Raw genomic sequence first — 25,929 nt, 5'->3', positions numbered from 1 at the left:
AATTCTATAACCTTTTTAGATCTCAAGGTTGTGTTGAAGGAATGTTCGATTAACACCACAGTGTATAAAAAAGAGGTCCATGTGGGCAGGTATATACACAACACCACATGCATGCCCCACATGTATTTAAAGGTGTTGTGAAGGTGTAGTTTAGTAGAATCAGCAGATTAAATATTGATGATTCTTGTTTCCTCTCTCATTTAAATGAAACGCTGGATGAGTTTGTAAGTAGCAGTTATGATCTTGATCAATATTGCCTATTAAAGCTAATACTATAGCTGATAGACAGACAAAATTGAAACCGATCTTTTTTTTAGTAGATGAATCGGTATCTGACTCTAATAAGAGTGCATTGAAGGAAGATAGAATCAGGTATGTGACAACATACAACACCATGACATATCTAGTTAAACGTATTATTCAAAAATACTGGGTAGTCTTAATGGCATCTGCGGACATTAGGGCTGTTCTAAGGAGTAGACCGTATTTTTCTTACAGGAATATGAAAACATTAAAGAGCAGATTATGTTATAAAGATTTTAAAGATGAGAAAAATGTTCAACAAGGCTCTTTTAAATATGGTACGTATAGCTGTATGAACTGTAGTTGTTGCAGTGATATCATAGGTAGTAGTGATGGTAATACATTTGTTCACCCCATGACGCATAAGACTTATAGGTTTAATGTGGTAACAACCTGTACTAGTAACAATGTTGTTTATTTAGCGACCTGTACTGTATGCTCATCATTTTATGTAGGAAAAACAACCAGGAAGTTAAAAGAATGCATTACTGAGCATAAATCTGAGATAAGAAGGGCTAACGAAAGGAATGCTTTATTTAAATACATAAGTACTCATAATAATGAACATAAATTTAAGTTCAGGGTTATTCATATGGTACATATATCAGGCAGGGGGGGGGTGACATTAATAATCTTCTAGAAGTCAAAGAGTATGAGTGATTAAGGTTATCAGCTGATTGTTTACCTGGCTTGAATTCTGCTGTCACATTAAAACCTATTTTAGATAAAATACAATGTACTAAGTTATGTTAAATGTTATATGTGAGTTTGTATGATGTGAGTTTATTGTAGAATTCATTATATATATGTAAAATATTATGTTTTATTAATTGTATGAAATTTTCAAGTTTTGTAATTGTCACATGATTTTTTTGGGCTGCATGTCATGTGATTAACATTGACTCTTATTTAAATGGAATGTTTTAATGAAACCTATATTAGTATTGAGAAAGGGTGTGTAACCCGAAAGCTTTGCTGTTTATAAAGGTGTATTTTTTTCCCTCAACATTTGTGTCTCACTAAAGCATATAAACCAGACCATTCCTAAGTAGATATTCATGAATCTGATGGCATTTTCAATTAGTCAAATATATGCATTATTATACTGTTATAAATGTTTGGACTGAAACAAGATAACTCTTTATTAAGCATTTTGAAACCAAAGATCAGTGATGCTATTCATGGCAGCGAAGGGTTCAGTTCTGAAGATACTCAAATTATTGATTATTGGATCAATAGCTAAACGATATGACACATTGCCTTTCTCTTGCACAGTCCTCTGTCATCGTCCCCATTATTGTCATTACAAGTATCATGTAATATATATCTATATCATGGTTTGTGTGCTGACAATAATAACATCCTTGAGAAATTTGTCCTATGTTGCAAACAGATAGCATTACACATGTACACACATGCACACACACATATATGAAGATAAACAAAAAAAATCAGACGAAAGTGAGCATCTTCTTAATAGCTTGCCTTCCTTGACAAAGGGTTCACAAGCAGTAAATTTTTACGTTTGCTCTGCCAACAGAGTTTATTGAGTAGAAATAAAGGTGCAAATATTTTAAAAGATGTATAATCAAATTCAAACCAACATGCCATGGTTTGCATGGAATATTGAAGGAAAGAAACATTTCAGTAAAAAGTGAAATTTATATCAGGAACCTCCATGGCAAAGCCCAGGTTTGTTATGAATTAGTACTTAATAGTACCGCTTACTTTGATCCTGTTGACTTAGCCAACCTGCTAGCAGATAGGTTCAATGCAAACTTCATGCCCCTATCCCTCCCAGAGGCTCATTTGACATCCCTGTTTCTTGTCCCACAACTCACATCTCCATAGATCAAGTGTCAAAGACCCTATCCAAGGTAAAGAGTACAGCTTCCATGGGACCTGATAGTATCCCAGGCTGTATTCTGAACCATCTCCAGCAAGAACTAACTTCACCATTGAGCACCCTATTCAACCATGGCCTAAGTACAGGTATCATTCCAGCAGAGTGGAGAACTGCCATTGTCATCCCCTTGCACAAAGGTGGTGGCATTACTAACCCTGGAAACTATCACCCCATATGCTTGACAAGTCTGTTCTGTAAGGCCAGGGAGCATGTTTTTATGGATCTCATAAAGAAGGACATAGGCAATCTCTAAGTAATTGACCCCACCCAGTTCAGATTAATCAGGGGAAGATCTTGCCTGTTAAACCTGGTTGACTTCTTTGAGACTGTTACCAAAGACCTGGATGAGGGAAAGTCAGTACATACAGCTTACCCTGACTTTGCCAAGGCCAAGGCCTTTGACATAATCCCCCACTCAGGCATCGTTGAAAAGCTAACACAACTTGGCATAAATCCCTGTCTCATCAAGTGGGTGGCCAACTGGCTCACCGATAGGACCCACAAGGTCAAAATAGGTGCCTCCACCTACGAAAGTTTACCTGTCACTAGTGGTGTTCCCCAGGGATCTGTCCTGGGACCTCTACTGTTTGGCATCTACTTCTCAGAGGTCCAGGCAAAGACAAAAAGCCTGTGGTTGACCAAGTTTGCAAGCGACTGTAAGGTGAGTGCTGTCATTGACTCCCCAAATTATGTTAGCATACTTCAAGAGGGTCTCACAGCAAAAAATGACTGATGCCAATGTCATGGCCTTAAGTTAAATACACAAAAAATGTATTATCATAGCATTCAGCAAAAACATGGCCCCTACTGATTACCACATCAATGGCAACCCATTAAGCACACAACCTGTTGTGAAAGACCTGGGTACTCAGGTTGACAACTATCTCACATTCGACCATCATGTAGCAGCAGTGGTTAGAAAAGCCTTTTACTTGGTACATCTCATAAGTAAAAGGATTTCATCCAGAAAAAAGGAGGTTATTAACTCTCTGTTATCCTCCCTCATTAAGCCACTAATTGAGTATAACACCCCGTTTGGTATGTACCTCTCCAAACACCTGCACCAACTGGAAAGGCCACAGAAATATCTCATGAAGAGAATCCATGGCCTCCAACACCTGTCCTATTCAGACAGGCTCAAATCACTGTCACTCTATTCGGTGTCATGCAGATTGCTCAGGGGTGATCTATGTCACACCTACAAGGCAATATTGGACCCTGCCCTACTAGAGATGCTCCATATCCATAAGTCTAACTCCTCATGCACTACCCTCTCAAAAGGCCTGAATCTCATATGCAACATCAAAAAAATCTGCTGGAGAGACAGGTTTGTCTCCCAGAGGCTGCCCCATCTCTTGAATAGACTTCCCATACACGTCAGAGTACCTTGCTGATCCTCTTCAAGCTCAACCTTGATGAGTGGATGGGAAACCACAAATTTGCCCCAGGGCTTCTACCTGTGTCCCTCATTGACAGGGGTGACAGAGGCTGACTAAGGTTTCTTTGTTGAGGATAAACTCTTGGCTAGGCTTGTAAGGGCTCCAGGGCCATTAGCCTGATCCTATGATCCTATGATAAAGTATACTGCAACTGATTGCTTTCATCAACAGACTATAAGTCTAATTTGCCATTCTGTGAAAGTCAGGAATTGCTGCATTTAAGTTGGTCGATGTGGTTTGATCATGAGGGTTTTGCTTTAGTGATTAACCAAAGCCAATCCTTGGTAAATCCTGATATACCCACATACAGGAGTGAATTATTCCTATTATACATTATTTTGTCTTGATCCACGTTGTCTTCTCTGGGTTATTACACTATGCATGTGTATAGAACTTGCATTCCCATCTTTGTACAGTTTAAAAAAAATCAAGATTTTATGAGGGGTAGTGCAGAAATACAAGGAAAATCAGATATATTTTTTTCTTACATTTTGCAGAATGTATCTGATTTTTTTCATATTTTGCTCTTTTCCCCAGCATATGACAATAGAAAGTCTGGCTGCCTAATGGTACTTCAGCAGATGAACCTTTTTCTGTTGATATATGTTCAACTTACAGTGTGCACACTGGTTAGGCTGTCGAATCAGCATGCTGGTTTGTGAATAGCAGTGAGCTATTATGGTATATATTAAATAATTGATAATCAGTGGACAATAGATATCAGTCCACTGATAAACAGCGTATTGTGGCTTTTAAAAAAGGAACACAGACTATATTTGTAAGCAATTTCACCACATTATCAATGTGCCTGCTATTACAAATTAATTGGGTAAGATTACAAAGGTGGTGATTTGTGATCATCCAAAGCTCTGTCAGTTTTTTACCGTAATTCTCAGGGTTCTGAAATAGTTTGAGGCACCTTCAGTTATAAATTGCTGACAGTGTGGTAACCATATTGTAAGCTTACTCAAAAAACCAATGAGGATATTTCTTACAGATAAATAATCTATGCGTATAGGCAAAGTAAGATTTTACATCAACAGTTTATAGTAATATAAAATTGTCCTTCAAATAATATGATTTGGACTTTGTTAACTCAGAAATCTATAGCACTTACAGCAAAGACATTAAAGCCCATGTTCTAGAGACAATAATGTACTTCTGTTCAATCTGAAATATTGAAAAAGCCCCACATGAAGATGGTGAGCAGTTATCAGCACTGTTTTTTAGCTCTGCTTCATTTTAACATCTTTGACAGGATTTTGCTTTTTCCTGTCAAGAAAACTAGAAAGAACTAGCTGTTTCAGAATGAGCTACTCTAATCCCAGTGTTTAAGACAGTACAATGAAAAAAGACATACTGGCTGTACTAAGTAACATCAATGAGTTATCTGTAAAGATAGATAAATTAGAAAGGAAAATGGACAAGTTTAAAGAGGAATGTAAAAAACAAGTTGAAGTGCCGAGTGAATCTTTTAAACAACAATCATCACAGATCTCAAGTATAGAAGAGGCAACATCTGATTTTGATGGAAGATTACTTCAATATGGAATAACACTGAATTTCTTCTAAAACAAAACAACTTATTCCGGGGAAAAATAGAAGACTAAGAGAACAGATCTAGAAGGAATAATATCAAGATTTACAGGATTCCTGAAAAGGAAGAGGGAAACAGTATGATTCAATTCATTAATACCTGGCTGCCTAAAGCTTTGAACCTGTCTTAAGCTTTTTCCTTTCACATCAAAAACTCACACAGATCACATTCCAGCTCATCTTTAAAAAAACACACACCTTCACCAAGGTCAGTGATTGTAAGATTTTCCACAAGTCAAGATAACGATTTAGTCTTAAAAGCTACATGGACTAATTATCAAGTTAAAATTAAGGAAAATACTATAAAAGTTTGACAATGATTATTTAACATTAGTGATGTTAAAGGGAAAAGCATGTGTGCCACTTGTTAAAAGCTTAAAGACAAATAATATTAAAGCATAAATCTCGTTTCCAGCAAAAATAAGGATTCATCTTCCAGAAGGAAAGAAGATTTTTTTAATACCTTGGAAACTTTATACAGAAAAATAAAATCCTAGAAAAAAAAAAACAGAAGAAATGGCCTGGAATCTATCAACATCTTTGAACAGAAATGCAACAAGAGAGGGTTGCTTAATAAAATACGAAAACAGTAAAAGCTGAAGGACAAATGAAAATCAGCATATTTCATAGTTATGAATTCTTATAAATTTAAAGAAGTACTTAAATACTTATTAACAGGTGCTGAATATTAAATCATCTGTTTATTTCTTTCCCTACTTCAAATGGTTACTAGTTCCCCTTTTAAAATGTTAGAGTTTGATTATTTTAGCTATATATGAATCTAAAGCCACTGTTCATATTATTAAAAGTTAATCATTATTATAATAAAATCTATGTTAGGTGGCACAGTTTCTGATATCTTGGCAAAGTTGAGTAATAGGCTATAAAATAAAATACAAGATGCAACAAATGACACTAAAGAGGCATGATAAGTTACATACTAGATTCTTAAAATAGTCCAGTAGTGTGCTACTGATAGTATACTTGATATGCAATAGCACCCAGGAAAGTTATGCTATATTATAAACAAAGTTTAAAAATATAGTTTCTTACATATATAAAAGTTATTACTGGAATGTTATCAAATAATTAGAGTACCATTTACACTTTTACAAGTTAAACCTGGATCACACATAACTGTTATTCTTTTAATGCAAGTTTATATGCTATGCCTCCTTTAAAAATGACAGTCTGCTTTATATTAAACATATCATACAAATAGTGCTTACTGAATCATTAAATGTTATTTCTTTAAATACAACAGCTTAGTGGTTAACATTCTCAGAAATCTTTTTGTTGTTTTTAGTGGTTTGGAAGGGTTTGAGGGATTGATGTATAATGTAGAGGTGGCTTGGATTCACTCGTGAATGTTTTTGTGTGAATTGTAGCTGATAAACTGTTCATTTGCAAGCCCTTGTCATGAGGACCAGCTTGAAGAAGCTTAATTAGAGTCATGGGCACTTTTGTGATGCTGCAGAAGTTCTGAAAATTCCAAGAACTGTCCGAGTTACTTCTTTCTGTCTAATAGTAAAGTGTTATAATATTTTGAATCGTATGCTAAGATGTCAATGAATACAAGTTAGATAATAAGCAAAATACAGTGAATTGCATTCTAAACCACTGTCAGTTATTAAACAGTTCTGAATGCTTGCAGTATACCAAAAGGATAGTTTATATACTAGCCTACAAAAAACACTTTTGATAAAAATGTAGGATTGTGTTATTGTCTCTTTTTAATGATAACAAAACTTAATATCTGAAAACAATTCATTATGGAACGTTTGAATCTTAAAACAGAAGATTTTTCAGATGTTTGTTCAGATAATATCAGACATAATATTTAAGGAAAAAAATTGGACTGAGTATAACAGAAGTACTAGATTAACGTCTATCAGATCTATAAAGGTAAATATAAATGTTTTATTATATGATATTCTACACTAAGGTTATAGCTAAAATATAAAACCTAGGAATACAGTAATAGCACAAGACACAGAATACAAACAAAAATAGAAAGAGATCAGAATAAGTAAATATGTATATAAAGAATATAAATATGTCTACAAGGATGGGAAGTTAGCATAGTGGTTAAGGTATTCACCCTTATAGGCAAAAAGTGCAGGGTTTGATTCTCAGATGAAGTAAGTGGCTGGACATAGAATGGCCCACAAGGACAGTTAACTTGGTATTAATTTGTGAACAGCTTTATACATAGTAAAAAAATATAAAATCATCTGACCTATAACTTAATAAATATGAAAATAACAACTGACTTCCTCCCTGTAGGAGACCATTGAGATAATGCTAGGTACAGGTAAAGACGATTGTAGAGACTGGTCAAGTTATAATAAAGATTCTAAACACCTGTTTAACTTTTCTTATTCATAATAACTCACTGACAGGCTTTATTAATATGACTCATATTAAAAATATGAGACAGATTAATAGGAATCAGAAGCATGAGCTAAGCATTGTTAGTCTAATGGAGAGTCTGAGATGTAGTTTGTTCATAATTTTCAACAAGCTAGGAATATGTTACTCCATGGTAGAAGGTTTTAGGGTTATATCATTAGGTAATTTTTTATTTGTTTCAAAAGTTTTGTCCATAGCTGAGGATTTCATATTGTTATATATAACATATATAATAAGTTCTGTACATAAATGTGATTTCATTACACCTGTGTTTTTTTCTGTTATATAAATTTCTGATTTTATTTAAATGCATATTTATTAATATTAATGGATTAGAAGAGGCACTCTCATTTCATGGAAGAATTCACCGGTAATGCCTAAAGTAAAATATACCTATGTTGATAAAAATGGTAAGTTAAGCATTGTCAGTGGAACAGAAAACTATATTCATTGGTGAACTCTTATTGAATTCCAGGGGTTGGAGCTAAAGATGAAACAAAATTCTTAGACACTATAGATGATTGCATGAAAGTTGAAGTCATAATGGCTGGTGATTTTAATTGTAGTTTATCAGACAAAGATTCCACTGCAGATAGAAAGCAGAGAATCAGGTCTTCCAAACACTTAACAAATTTTGTAAATCTAATGGATTTAAAGGATATATATGAGCTAAGGAAAACAAACTCACTTCAATTTACCCATTATTCCTATATCTATGGAACACAAACAAATATTGATAACATTTTTGTCTCAAACAATCTGTTATCATATATTAGAAACATTTCAGTAGTTTCATGTCCATTATCAGACCATGATGTTATAATATTTAATATTATTTAAAAATAATCTGTTATCATATATTAGAGAAGTTTCAATAGTATCATGCCCATTATTGGACCATAATGTTCTAATTTTTAACACTATTTAAAAAAAATGAAAAATTAATATACCACAGGACTAGTGTACATTATTAAAATAAAAAAGATTCAAGTGTTGGTATGTTAAAGAGATCAAAAATGTCCTAGAAATAAACATGAATGGTGAAATCTCTGACATTTTCCTGTGGGATTCACTAAAGCCGTACTTAAATGGAAGCATTACAAGCTGGTATATTAGTAAAATAAAGAATGGGACAAATAATTGAATATATTACAGGCCAAAATAGACATATTAAAGGTAAATCTAACACCAAAATACATTATCAGCAAGTCTGAACATAAAAACTTAAATAAAAAATATGCTGAAATTCTAAATCATAAAGTTTCAATAAACCTGGAAAAACTTAAACTTCAGACATATTCAGTAAACCATTTATGCTTGCATAAACTTGCTCTTGGATCAAAGAAAATGAATAAACTAAGTCATATCAAAGAAATTCTGACACATATAAATGATAAAAAAGAAAGGAGAGCAGATAGTAAAGACATTCTTGAGTGTTTTAAAATATTTTATGAAAATATAAATAATAATGCAAATAATCTAGACAATGATATAGTTGAAGCCTTTCTAAGGGCAAATATGAATAATAAAACAATAACTGAACAAATAAAAAAATGATAGACCATTCACTTTAACAAAAAACATAGATCAAATAAAAATTTAAAAATTAATCAGACACCGGACTTAGATGGTCTTATACCAGAACTATATAAAATACTACTGGATGATGCAGTTAAAATATTAGATAAGGTCTACAGAGAAATAAAAAACTGATGAAGTTCCCCATCATGGAAATATTTCCTTCTATCACCTATTTTAAAACAAGATACGAATCCTACAAAGTGCTCAGCATACAGACCCATTTCACTTTTAAATATGGGCTATAAGATGTTCATGTCCATTTCAGTTAACAGAATTAATCTACTTATACCTAAACTACTAAACATTGATCAAACTGGGTTTATTTTAAATAGACAAGTACAGGATAATATAAAAGAATACATACATTTGCAAACTATGCAAATAAAAATAAAAAACGTTCTATCATTAGTCTCAGTTTAGATAGTGCTTTTGGCTCAGTTAATTGGTCATACTTGTTTAAAACACAGTGTATAATTTCTCACCTGAGCTAATTGCATTGATTTCTAAGTTATATAATGACTCTTGGGCTTATGTTAAAATAGGTAATTTTCATTCTAATTCCTTTAATTTACTAAACCCTTTGTTAATAATATTAGATCCAATAAGAAAATTAATTGTATCAAAATAAAAGAAGCTTTCAAACTAAAGTTTTATCTCTTTGCTGATGATATTTCACTAACAATAGGAAATATAGAGAATTCATTAGAACCGTATAACCATTATATCTAATATATAGAAATGATACAAGCAAACTTTCAATAGGTTGTTGATAAAATTTTAAGTTAGTCACAAATTGGAACAAATTCTTTGTTACTATGGAAGAATGATTAATGCTTATTAAGGTGGCAATTCTTCATAAAATATTGATGTCTTATAATCTTTAATAGTATTTCCACCAAAAAAAGCATGAAGAAGATAAATAATATTCTTCTTAAACTTTCTGGCATTCTAATAAACAAAGAGTTTCCTTTGACTGACACATAAAGGCTTGAGATAATGGTAAAATAGAACTCTGTGATATTCAATTGCATGCTTCTTCAACAACTGTAAAAGTTATAGTGATAGCATTGTGGATAAATTCATTTTTTGATTCAAAATGGAATGAAATACATCCAGAAATATTATTAGTAAATAATAAATATATTACAACCAGTCATAAAGAAATAGTCCCTAATAGTTTTACCTGCCCCAGATTTACTAATCTGCCATGCAGGACTAAACTAGTCCTGCACGTAAGCAGCAGTTTAAGAGGAGGAAGGTAGAGCGCCATGCATATTAATGAAGGCATGCTGCTTGAGCTCCAAATCCTACACTGAGCGTAGATGAGTGCAGGGGGAGTGTCTGAGAGAATAAACATGCCCCTGCACAGCAGAACAGAAGAAAGCATAAATAAATGAGTGAAACTGCTCATAGGTGTCCGCATATCTCCAACAACTGTCTCCATGTGTTCAACAGCAACAATACATTGAAATACAATGAAGAAACCCTTGTATTTATTTTTTTAAAACCCTGAGTACAGCTAACCGTATGTGCACAGGTTTGCCCATCACTTAGCTACGGTTAAAGCAGCCAAAAGGGCTGAAGAGGATAACAAGGAATATATATGCAAATGAAGCAGCACAGTAATAGCGTAGTGGTTAGATCATCCGCCTAATGAACAGACATTTCTGGTTGGAGTCCCACTGCAGCACATATCATTTTCCATGTGAAATCTGTATATGAACATATATTTACATCTTTTTGCCGTATAACCTACATAATAACATTTAAATGTGAACTGGAGTACTGCATGAAATGCACATGTGAAGTGTCAGTGTCATAATGAATAAGGCACTAGTAAGCAGGTTTAAGCACAAATAAGCAGTAGTAAGCGTGTCTAAGTGCGTGTGCGCGGGGGTAAGCATTGCCTACACAGATTAAGCAAAGCAGAAGCTGAGTGTAAGAAACTGTATCCGGAGGTTAGCAGTGCTTACCATCGTACAAACCCATGCATACCCGCTTACAACTGCTTTAAAGTGCCTTAATCACTCTGGATCCAATGGGCCATGTCCTGCCCAGCAACAAAATAAACTGCCTCTCAAAGGCTCGAACCCAGGACCCTACACTCGATGCACAAAGTGATTTACCAGTAAACCATGGCAGATATACATAACCTGAAGTTTTCACAAACATATCATGCAGCACAATCAGTCAACAGTACAGGAAATGTATTATTATCACACCACATAACCTGTTAATGCAAGAAGTCTGGACAAAGTATGCCACACTGTGTGTACAAATAGGGATATATGTCAACTAATGGTCTGATACACTTAAAATGTTGCTAGTTACACAGTGATATGTATTAGAACACATATGTAGAAGGAGATGAAGTTTGAAACACAGAAGTATTGCCGCTAGTTACTGACTACAATGCTGCGATCATCCATGACAATTGCCAAATGAATGAGGAACAGGCCAAAATATGAGCCGAACATGCATGGACATATGGACAGATACATATCTGTAAATGCAGACAGATAGACAGCTATATGTCGATATATATATATATTAATGTATGACTCACAAATAATCATATAACATCAATTGTATATAGATACATACATACATATATATATATATATATATATATATATATATATATATATATATATATAGATATAGTCATATGAGATATATATAGGTACATACACAGATACATACACAAAAGGTATCAGTAGCCATACATATGTAGAAGTAGTGTGGAAGTACTGGCTGCAAAGTATATCCCTCAGCCACAAACCCTTCAACTGGCACCTGTGAAATGTGTAGTGTGGCAATTATTCCCACCAATGTGAATACCGACATTAAACATATACCCACCCACAATTCAAAGTACATGACACGACACACAGGTATGCATATACAGATAACCTTTATTCCTGTACTATACAATAATGTATGTCAGTACTGACACCACATAAGGTTTGAATTATGTACGCAATCATGAATGCAAGGCCCACACAAAGCAGTAGATGCAAGCAATGTGTATATATACCACACTATGCTGTCCAGGCCAAGGCTTTCAATTAGTACAACAGTAGAAACAGGTTTTGCCTTCAGGATACGTAACAATCAACAATTACAGATGTAGTTCAGCAGCCTCCAATTACACCCTGTAGTCAAGACCTAGGGGAAAAGTATCACTTGTGTTAATGTCACAGTATCCTGTACAGAACACTGTTTAACCTAACATCACACTATCACACTGAATGACCCTCTTCTTAACAGTTATATCCCTGAAAAGGTGCCATAGCCTAGGTTAATGGCATAGAACCCTCCCCCGTAAAAGGCTGTACAAGTGCAAGGAACACTGTGTACCACACACTTACCTCTGGAATGTACCAAGGCACATATGTGTTCTCCAGCTGTTGCCCCCATATATATGGACCTGGCCCAACAGTTGGTGTGGGAGTCCATGACATGACTGGGATGATGCTAGCTGTAAATAATGATAGGCCATTACCTAACAACCCTTCCTGTATCACAGCAAGACAAAGACTGGCATATATGTGGAGGACAGAGACAGGAACATAGGGCCATATTTGCATTATTGCTGTTACAGACCCTGGAAATGGCTGGTGTTACAGGATTCATTGCAGCATACCCTTATGCAGGGATATGACATTGAAATACAAATGTATGTAGCCGTGTACTGATAGCACTCAACAGACAGAATGCCACAGATATATCTGGGACAATACCTGTGTGGTGCACAGACAAAACCTAACAGCCAATCCCCCTGATATCATACGGATAGACCCACAGTTGAGAGCTAGGCAGACAGACAACATTCCATGAAAAAGCACCATGTACACAGAAATCCTGTAAGAACAGCAAGATACATTGCACACAACAACACTACTCACGCTGTCTGTAGGTCTGGAACCTTACCCAAATGTGGATTTGGCCTATGTCAGCAGGTTCTGCTGTAAGAGGTATTGCTACCTGCTGTCTGTAACACTAATGTCCGCACACAGGAAGGATGGCATCCATACTGTAAAGGTTAAGGGACAACGCCCACAGAAGGCAGCAATTTATAGTACAGGGTTGCCATGACAGTGGTTATCTGAAGTACTACACAGCAGGCTGCATGCAATTAACAACTGGTGGACACTGACTGGTGCAGAGGCCACCACCTGATCATGTGCAATACCAATAAAAGCATGCTAGAGAGAGAGAGAGAGAGAGAGAGAGATAGAGTAAAAAAAAAAATCTTCAAGAATGTTCACAAAGCTCAGAGTTGTGTTACAGCGGAAACAACATAACAGGTATGTGAAACAAATATGCATTTACTGACATGTGGCATATGAAATAGAATAATAGGATGTATACTGTGAAAGGATGTATATGTGCCATCAATACTTGTTCCTGTAATTATGTTGTGCTCAACAACTACACTGGACAGTAGTGTCAGTTCCTGTGGGCAGTGGGACATACCTGCCAAATGTGCAGACCAGCAGTGAATGGCAAAGATGTGACCCATGATATCTGTGTTCTGTAAATTACTGTGGCCAACGTGTGGTGGGGGTATTAATACTGCCATGATAGACACATGGGTGAGAGACCACACCACCTGCAGGACAGTCATGTTAAAGTGTAGCATAGCATGCCCAACTGCCAAAGCAGTATTATATGCTTATCTAATGTTTGTCACCATATATAACCCCTGATGTTAGTCTGTGTTCACATGTGACACCTTTCTGTGTTGCAGCAAGGCCGAACAGTTCAGCTGTGAACTAAAGAGGGTACATGAGTGTGGTCCAGATGTTCGTATGCACCCCACATAGAGATACATATATGTGTAGTACATATTTACAGCTGTGCATGTGTACAGAACCTTGGACAGTTATACATTCATATAGGTATATAAACAACACAAAATGATATCTACACATATATGCACACACACACACACACATATATATATATATATATATATATATATATATATGTGTGTGTGTATATATATATATATATATATATATATATATATGTGTGTGTGTGTGTGTGTGTGTGTGTGTGTGTGTGTGTGTGTGTTTATGTCTACATATATATATATATGTATATATATATATATATATATATATATATATATATATATATATATATATATATATATATATATGTCAATACATTTCCCCTGCTATGACATGTGTGAGAGAACATCACACATCAATACACACCACACCTACATACCAGTACATGGCTGCAAGATGGAGTGTGGAGTGTGGTGTGTAACCCATGTTGGAAACACATTGCAATTGTATGAGACAGTGGGATATATATATTGGTGAAGGGTATTAGGCACACATTGGTATGTAGGTCTGGTTGGGTGACAAACAAGACAGCATAAAGGGCTGGTATATGACACATGTGGTGGTTAAACACCATGGATGGGTAGTTACATTTGGAATGTGGAGGCCATTGAGCCCCCACATGGGAACAAAGGGAACATGGTGCCCACCCATGGACAGTCACAACAGCATCTACATGAACATAAAGGTGCCTGGGCTGTGCGCTGGGGAGGAAGGACATACATGTCGAACCTTATGTATGTGTACTGCATGTCACCAGGTGATGTAGCACATACCCCATGTCTCTGTGGAGCTCCCTATGCACAATACCCATGACCTAACTGGGTGACAGACGCATATCTGTGTGTGCTCCATGGGGGGACAGCATCCCTTCAGGTGGTTCCACATGAAGTTAGTGATGGAACAGTAGTTAATGATGTTCCATAGTGGGTCATGGATGTGATGTGGAGTGGTGTTCCTGCTGGCAAATAACCCATACACATACTGGTGTGTAACTGTCATGGAACATATGTGGGCTGTAATAGTCCACACAATCCCAGAACATGTCCAACAGCATGTATAGATATCCCCAATACCACAGAATGGCAGATGTGTATCAATCACATAGCAGGCCTACCACATGCATATCTGGAAGCATAGTGGCAGTGACAATGGCATGCAGGTGAAATACTCTGTAACAGACCTGCAACTCTAGTGTCCCTACAGGGAACATGTCTATAACTACATAGCAGAATATTTTGTACAATACAATATGTGGCCCAATGATACACATACCGGACACATACCACTAGTGTAGTGTGAACATTATGTTGGAGCTGATATGGTGGCAGGAGACTGATTTGTGTATTGTATTATGGTAAACTTGACATATGAGCTGCTCAGACATATTTCCATCATAATGTCTTTCAGGGAGTATGGCACACCTGAGGAATCCCACCTACAGTGCCGCTGAGGAGTAGGTTTTAATCACCAGCATCATCCACAACTATCAGCTGTTGTTCTCACGGACAAGCCAGGACCAGAGGAGAGGACAGCCATGTGGACCGATGTGGTCTGCAGGGTGAATGAGGTGGGATGCACAGCCATACTTATGAGCAGGTCCGCCACCATTGTAGTGCCAAGTACGTCATTGTACCGCTGCTGTGCAGAGTGACCACCTTGCAACGGGGGGGGGCATAACATCCATCCCCCCTCACCAGAGTGGAGGAGCTGCTCATGAGCCTGTTAGCACCTGCCCGCCCACAAGAGCTACAGACTTATACAGTCATGGAGGAGGGTTCTACTCACACACCAGACATGGAGCATGCAGGTAAGGTTCCAGGGCATATCAGTAGACTATTGTAGTGTATGCATCTGTACAGTTAGACCATGCATATGTGAGATGTGGGGTATGTTGCTGTGTAGTACCGATAAGCAGTAATGCATAATATGTAGTACTGTGGACTTCAGCTGTTGTTGTACTGTAATATTGCAGCCACCCTATAGCAATGCCACAGCTGTGGCCACTGACATCAACTCTATCCCATCTCAATGTAGGTACCTCTGGGATACCAGCAAGGCAATGGCCAGATGCCAGTGAGTATGGTTTAAGGTTATGCTTGGCAATTCACTGTGCATGTCATAGCTAAGGTGTAGGCCATGTACACATCTAACACACCTATCCATAATGCATTCTATACATGTGCACTGCCACAGCACACACCTCACTAATGGGATTACCAGCCTCAAACACATGCAATACACAGTCCATCTCAGACAACTGTGGCTACACTCTAGTGCACATTGCCCAGGCACAGCTGACATCTGCCCAACATACACAGCTATGTCATACACAGAGCAGTTGAACATGCTACATATAATGACATCCCACTCCCTCTGCTAACACATGCTCCAGGGTCCTAAACCTCATCAACACATTACACACCACATACTAGAGGGATAGGGCCCTGTCCTGGGGAATCCCCACACTCTGGAACAGACTACTCATACATGTCAGGCAATGCTACTCATTGGCCCTCTTTACAGAAACACTTGGCAATTGGATGGGAAATGGGGAATTCACCCTGGGTAGCATGTCTGTGCCACAGCCTGACAGGGGCACAGGGGAATAACATTAGTGGGTGGTACATGGCTGGGACCCCTGTGGCTAGGCTTATGTAGGCCTCAGGACCAATAGACCAGTACTCACCTATGAACTTATGTGTACCACAGGCAACATCAGCCAGGGCTCAATCATGGTCAATAATGGTCTCTACACTCACCATAGGTACAGTACATTGTGTCTGTGATCGGTCTAATGGTAGTCTATCACTCATACATGCACCACTGATGATGACATATGTGAATACACATCAAGCATTCATTAAACACATGGCCACATGTGATCCAGGAACACACAGAGGCTGTGAGCAGCAGCAGAAACACAACTGACACACAGAGACACATCCTGCAATGGTGTGTACACCCATGAGGTATGGTGCACAGTACATGCCAGGGTGCCAGACAGATGCACAGCAATACTGTGGACATGAGTGCAGTGAGTTCCAGGGGGAGGGCCACCTCAAACAAACAGAAACCATGCATCACAGCCATGTATAATGTTGGTAATGGGGATTGGCTACAGTTGCACTGCATGTTGTTGAGCCCCACATGTCCTGCATGCTGACATGTCTGTTAATACAGGTATGTGTGTGATACTGTACTGCAACATCACCTGCTATTGTGTGTGTTATGGGGTTGTGGGAGCTGCCTGTAGGTGCTGTCTGGTGGAGTGCATGGGTTGCCATGTATGTCAACTGCATGTGTGTATGTATGTGTGTGTGGCCCTGTCCACACATGTGTGTGTGTGTGTGTGTGTGTGTGTGTGTGTGTGTGTGTGTGTGTGTGTGTGTGTGTGTGTGTGTGTACTGTTTAGTGGTGTTGTACAGGTCTTATAGTCTGTCCCCTGTTTTCCACTCACAGGTGGCGAGGTGAGGCTGGGTCCCCCCTTCAGGGAATATGATGTCACTGATACAGACAGTGACCATGAAGATAGGTGTGTTGAGGCACAGGAAGGGTCATCAGGGGCTGCTGCTGGCCACCAATTGACAACCCACAGGTATCCACCCCATCCACGCACACAGTCACACTGCCTCTTCACACCTCATCACCGTTGGCCTTAGCTGAGGGACAGCCTATGGTTGGCATTGGCCAGGACAGTGTGGTATCTATGGCACATGTGTCAGGACACAGCAGCCATAGCCAGATGTCTGGTGGGGTATCACATAGGCAGATGTTTAGGGGTGCTCATCAGAGCCCTGCTGGTCATCATGCCCCTGGCAGACGTGCCACATTTATTTCAACCACACGCATGTTCCAGACTGTCATGGAGGCACAGGCAAGAATGGAACGGTACACCAGGCAGGGTCTAAGGGCACAGAGGGCTCATCACACCTCTGTAACTGACAGCATCCGTGACCTAGCAGGTGCCATCCGGAATTACACTGAGGTCATGGATAGCCGGTAGGGTGAGACACTGGATCTCATCCACGATGTCATGTCCATGCGTCGGGACAGGGAAGGACAGTTTCAATGGCCATGTGGATGTATGCCAGCAATACCAGCACCTGGAGGTTGCTGTGGATGTCCAACAAGTCACAGCCACTCCTGTAGTGGCAGTACCAGCCCCAGCAATGTGGGGAGGGCTGTCCACAGACAGTCATAGCAGACCACATGCACATGGCCCTGGCCAGTACCAGGAGGGACCTGGATCCAGTGGACATCTGTCAAACTCGGGGACAGTACTCAGTCTGGCTTTGTACCTGATACTGCCTGTAGCACCCCTGCCAGGCACAGGTCACGCGTCCATGGCCAGAGATGGCAAACTGCAAACCCTGCCAGGTACAGTCTGCAGCTGTCCCACAATTTCCTGTATAGGGCAGCCACATGCAGGAAGTGTGTGCATGCAGACACACATACATAAACAATGAACCTAGGGAAACCACATACCTGCAGGCACGACATCACCAGTGGCCCATAACAATACTCAATCCCCTCACACACACACACACACACACACACACACACACACACACACACACACACACACACACACACACACACACATACATGTTGTCAGTTGTATGGCTTAGCCTAGGCCTCTGGCAAACCAACAACACACCCTGTGCATATGATAATGTCTGTGCCACTCCCTGACATCTATAACATCAATGCAAGGACAGGCTAACATGGTGCTGATGCACAAGGTGACTGTACAACAGTGCAGCAGTGGAATGATGTGTAGCATGTTGTCAGCAATAAAGTGAAATGCTAATATCATGGAAGGTGTAGCTGTGCAGCCATGATGCATCATAGATGTAATTACCAATGTTGTATTGTTGTCACCAGTATCTGTTCTGATTGTGTTGTGTTTGTCCATGTGCCACATGGCTGATGGGTGTAGTGGTGGTGTCAGCAGGCCTTCTACAGTAGACACCAGTAAGTGTAGTGGGTGGTACACATGCCATGGCTGGGTACAACACACAGTATATTTGGTTTGGATGCAGTACAGGTACAAGACTGTACACATGGAGGTATGTCCCCATGCAGTTAACACATCTGTTGCACATGTAATCCCACCAAGACAGGATAGACACATCCACACAGGGCTATATATGTAGTCTGCAATGTGGATAACATTGAACATGCTAACAGCAGGGTGTATGTCCCTCTCCCCACTCTACTGCGATCCCCACCTAAGTAACTTGTGTGTGCCAGTGCCGGTGGCATAGGCCTACCCTTAGGAGGGTGTGAGGTGCTCAACTACTGTGAATGGTGCAAACAACAACTAACAACATCATTACATAGACTGTAAAGTATTACAGACAGCTAGCTATGTGGGGGGATAGACGCAACAGTAACTGCAATAATGGCAGTTGTGTCCATAACAGCCACACCCAGTGAATTATAGCAACCCCAGTAGTGCTGCACACCTCAACAGTGTGGAGGAGGGCGTTGACACATCTATTACCTGTGAAGGAATGTATGTCCATGGGATGGCACCTGTGGTATGTTGGCATATGCCAAGCAGTCCAGGCGGAAACATATTCTGTGAACGGAGGTAGATCCCATAACAACTACATACATTCCTACAAGTGGGGTGGTATACAAAAGCCTGCTATGATCTACACAGGCATTGTGCACCTCCTAACCCTCATCTACACCTGTCATGATTGGGTAATGGAGGTATACCAGGTTCAGGTTGTATTCACTGCCTTTGACAAGTCCAACACTGACGGGGTCCCATGTGTTGAGATTACTAGTGACATTGGCCATGGGTTCATTGTTGATATGTTCCATGTCCCTGCAGAACAAGGTCATCAGGCTACTGGGTAGTAGTTCCCAGCTGACTTGGTGGGTTTGTGGTCGTCCCTGCCAACATTGGTGAATCCATTGTCAGGTGTAGGGCTATTGGATTGTATGAGGGATCCCAGCTACTTACTGCACCTGTCCAGGGGGTCCCCAAAGCATGACACGTCACTTGACTATACTGCATGATATGTTAGTAATGCCAGCCTTACATCCTACAGGTGGGATGGAGTACTGTTAACATGTACTGCCCTTGTCATGTAGGGTCCTGCTTATGGGATCTGCTAAGGTTGGTATTGTATTGCAGGCCAGACGTATTTGGCTGGGGGGAATACCTATCCATGACAGATGTATGTTGTCTGGGTCTCTCAAACCCATCAATGGTGCATGTGGGCATATATGTTGTGGTTACGTTCCCAGTTCCATCTACAGATGTATGTCCATATATACCTGTACTGATATATATGTGTTCACCTTTAACAAGGAGACAATCATTCCTTCGAACGACCCATTCTGCAAACCGAAAGGAGTAACTTGTCATCTGTTACTACACCACAGTTAAAAACATTGCAGTTCTGAAGGAACCTTTGCTGACTCTCGAACTGCAAGTTGGAATACATATCATAATGCCGGGAGGGCATGACTCCCTGCAAACCCCTACTGTGATATACAAACTCTTAATGTGCACTACAGTGGGGATAGGCAATTATTCCCCATCCCCACTATAGTGGCATCTGCAACCAAATTGCCTAATCTGCAATCATCTACAATGAGCGAAAGCATAGTAACATTCGCTCATTGCACATTCGATGCATGTATTGCAAGATTGTGCAATGTTGAGAACATACCTTTGGCCTCCCAGCTTCTAGACACATGTATTTCTCCCTTTGAAAGATGAGCCATTTATATGCTGACATATATGCATTCCTAACGCTGCATATATGTGGACATGTGGATATATATATATATATATATATATATATATATATATATATGTATGTATATATATATATATATATATATATATATATATATATATATATATATGTATCTATGTATATATGTATTTATTGGCATGCATATATATATATATATATATATATATATATATATATATATATACATATATACACACACATATATGTATGTATATATATCTATATATGTATATATGTATATGTATATCTATATATCTATATATATATATATATATATATATATATATATATATGTATATATATATATATATTTGTCTATACCTATATCTACATATATAGATATGTTATATCCATTTAAAGATGACTATATATATATATATATATATATATATATATATATATATATATATATATATATATATATATATATATATACACACACACACACACACACACACACACACACATATATATATATATATATATATATATATATATATATATATATATATATATATACACACACACACACACACACACACACACACACAAATACATCTACATGGTGGAATACATTTCCTGTAGTGTTGTATACCTGGGCTGGATGATATGCATGTGAAAACATCATGGTTATGCATATCTGCCGTTGCTTAGTGGTAAATCACTTTGTGTATGATGTGCAGGGTCCTGGTTTCGAGCCGTGCAGGAGCTGTTTATTTTGTTGCTGGGCAGAACACACAAACCTGCTTACAAGTGCTTTAAGGTGCCTTAATCACTTTCTATCCAATGGGCCATGTTCTGGCCAGCAACAAATTAAACAGCTCTTGCAAGTCTCAAACCAACAACGCTACACATCTTAGACAAACTTATGTACCACTAAGCCATAACAGATACACACATATTCAATGTTTCCAAAACTTATCAGCCATTCCTGTCATGCGACTGTTCAGAGAATGTATGCCAACATCTAGATCTCTGCGTGTGTAACTATATTGTAACCTTAACAGATACAACATACCCAAATATGCATAGATATACATATATATAAATATATATGTTGTTTTACTAACTCAATATGCATTTAAATCACTATCTATGCACATATACCTATATATATGTTAGCAGATAAATATATCTATATAAGTATATATGTCCATATATCTGTAGATAGCAATTGCAGATTAACAAATACACCTATGTCCACATTTATTCATTTATTATTTACTTATTTATTTTACATTTGCTGACCGGGCTAGTCTAACTGGATACATGTCCATTTTCAGTAGAGGCCCGGGGAGAAAAGCTCCAATGGAATATTACATGTTTATACAGCAATAGGCCATACAAGATTAGAATTAAAAAAAAAAAACAAAGTTAGACAATATATGCAATGTACAACTATGATAGGAGCAAACAAAGAGAATAAAGTTCTAAAGTCTTAAAACAAAGAAATAATAATAAATTGTTTTTTTTTTTTTTTTTACAGTGAGAGGCCCCACACACTATACATCTTGCACGAATAGGCATCCCCCCACAGCCAAACACATGCGTCCTGCAATACACTACCAAGTACAGTCTGTCTCCCATAGGACATGTAATATGTAGAAGCCATTGACGTCCCCAGGATACAGATACACAGACACATATATGTAAATGCATATATATATATATATATATATATATATATATATATATATATATATATATATATATATATATATATATATATATATAAATATGTGTGTATATGTATATATACATATATATATATATATATATATATATATCTATACAGATACATGTGACTACACATACACATGCAGATATATATGCAGTAAGATACATATGTAGGAGGTGCACACAATATGGAACGGCCACAATACCTACAGTTAACACCCGGACAACTGGACACTGTATGGGTGACACATACTAATGTCAATCATTGCCTGCAACATATAGCTAAAGAAAGGTCATAGTAAAGACACCACACACAGGTTTGCAGAAATGTGAATCCTTTAATTCTGTACTATAACAGTCCTATATGCCATATCATATAGCTGTTCAAATACTGACAACCATATAAAAGGAGAACTGCAACTGTGAAACAGTTACACTAATACAGTAGTCTGGAAAGGTTCACAACTGTTGCTGTTCAGGCCAAGCCCTTCAGAATGTACAATAGTGCAGACAGACTGGGCCACAGGGTACCAGACAATCAACAGTATGTAATGCAGGTGTGTAGTTCAGCAGCCTCTATCTACACTCTGTACAAACTCCGTAGGCGGTAAAGACATTTTGTGATCAAATGGGTTGTACCCAGTACATAACAAGGCATAATGCACAGAATAGTCTGTATGGTAGGAGGCATTAAGCTTGCAGTACCTTAAGTCATGTAATTAATGTCAATATAGGTGGAGTATACGGTACTGTACATCCAGATACCTTGCTGCAGCTCACCACTGATACCTCCACATGTTCTAATAGCCTAGGTCATTTATGGTGCTCCCCACCTAGACTCCATAATACAGGCCCATATACCACTGTTACATACACTGGCTTCTGGAGTGCATTAGGGCACACATGTATTTTGTTGGTGACACCCACACATATATGGCCCCAGCCCCACTGTATGTGTGGGGGTACAACAGCAGTGGACTAATGGCAGCAATGGCAGTGTGATATACTCACAGCCCACTACAGAACAACCCCCAACAGCATGACACATGTGCAAAGCTTGGTATGTAGATGGGGGACAGAGGCTGGAAAACAGGCATATATGTGGAACACTGTTGCCATACACTAAGCTAGTTGCTGGTGTTACAGGATACAGATAAGAAACACAAGTGAACCAAACAAAACGGCTACTCCAGTTCTATTTCCACAAAGGCAAACTCAGTCCAGGATAAAATAACTTCTTCTTTATTCCATAAAATGTAAACTGTGAAATGAGCGCTTTCACGTATCTAAAATACGCTTCATCAGATTTCAATATACAATGTAGCAGCTCAGTTTTTATAGTGTATGCATTCATCTAATTAATACAATTATATTGCTAATTGAAAACAGCTGTCTCTCTTAAACAGCGTAGCTATCTCTTAAAGTTACAATAGCACTATATTCAGTTTAATATACCATGATCTACTTAGCAATGTTATGTATATGTATATATAACATATATTCAGGTATACATATGAAACATTTGATTAAAATGCAGAATGCAAAATGCATATAAGAATAGACATCTAAATGAACAAAAAGAAATAGGCAAAAACATACAGATATAAAAATAACATTGTCTAGCTATGTACATATATATTAATACATCTCAAGTCACCTCCCTTTATATCTAACACTTATCCAGTGTTATATATCTCATTAACTACCTCCTCATTCTACCTGATTCTCTCATATTATATATAATCAGATGTATTTATTTATTAATTACCATTTGTAAATGAAATAAAAATAGAGATAATGATAATATATCAGTAGATATCAACAAATATATAAATATATAAATATAGCATAAATAAACGTATATAGATACTAAGGTATACATATGTCTATATACCTGCATGTATAACAGTCAGATATGAAATATATATTATATGTATACATGCAAAAATGTGCATATGACCATATATCCATATATTCAAACTAATAAAGTGCATCGTGCATATATTCATCCCTGGCTAACATATAAAACAAATCATATTAGCCCTTCTATGGATATGATTTGATGAATATTAAGCAGCACATAAATATGTAAACAACTTGACATAAACACATAAAGTGCATCGTGCCTATCTTATAGACATATATTCATCCCTATGTAACATATACAAATCAATTCAACGTTTCGATGAATATTAAGCAGCACCTAAATATGTAAACAACTTAGCATAAACACATAAAGTGCATCGTGCCTATCTTGTAAACATATATTCATCCCTATGTAACATATACAAATCAATTCATGAATACCGAAAAACATATATATTTAAAAACATTTAAAAGAAACCTGCATAAAAATGGATATATATATAAACGCAGATATAATTCTAAACGAATATATAGCATATTCAATTATCATTGTTAGCTTAAACAATCATAAAGTGCTGAGTGCTGAATATAAATAAAATCAACCATTATTGCTGGTACTATGCCATATCAATATATATCTATAGTATCCATAGAAACCAGCATATAACAGTGTATAAGAATCAATATACTTGTAGGTGTATAAAACCATATGTATGTATATATAAAAAAGGGTCAATGAACACACTAAAGACTGTATAATTGTTATATCAAAAGTATATAATATATACATTACATATATCTGTATTGAGTTATATCAAAATTTAATTTATAGGTTATATCACAAACGCTATAGTGATTATTATAAATGCAATCCATTTGATGCCATCATGAAACTCATAAACAAGTATGCAAATATAATTATTTGCCCATATCCATAAAATAACAAATCTCCTATACATCATCATGTAAAATCTGCATGGACCAACAAATATAAACTAATATAGCATTCCCTACTAGATTTATCGTAGTATTGGTGCCATAGGAACATACTGGTTTAGCCCAGGTGGATGATGTGCTCTCATCCTTAGAATCCAGTATAGTTCCTTTTGTTCAAGGATATTTGTCATCTCACCTCCATTCCTATCTTTTTCAAGTACCTGTAGTATCCTGAACCTAAAGCTATGTGATGTATGTTGCTTTACATGCTTGGCCAATGCATTAGTTTCATTATTTTTCTTTATGTCGTATATATGATTGTAAATTCTTTTCCTGAATTCTCTTTTTGTAAGTCCTATGTAGAATGCTGTGCAATTTTCACATGTTGCTAAATATATCACATTACAAGTATTGCAAGAGGCATGAAAGTGGGGTTTAAATTCATATTTCAGGGTTGGATGCACAAACTCTTGAACACTTGTAATAAACTGACACATGTTGCATCTATTACATGCAAATGTTCCTTTTGTACCCAATTCTGGAACTAAATGCATCCCTTCCTTATGTGTCTT

This window comes from Protopterus annectens, chromosome 5.part0 (genome assembly GCF_019279795.1).
Source record: "Protopterus annectens isolate FY-2018-M chromosome 5.part0, PAN1.0, whole genome shotgun sequence".
NCBI lineage: Eukaryota > Metazoa > Chordata > Ceratodontiformes > Protopteridae > Protopterus > Protopterus annectens.
This window is presented reverse-complemented; position numbering follows the sequence as displayed.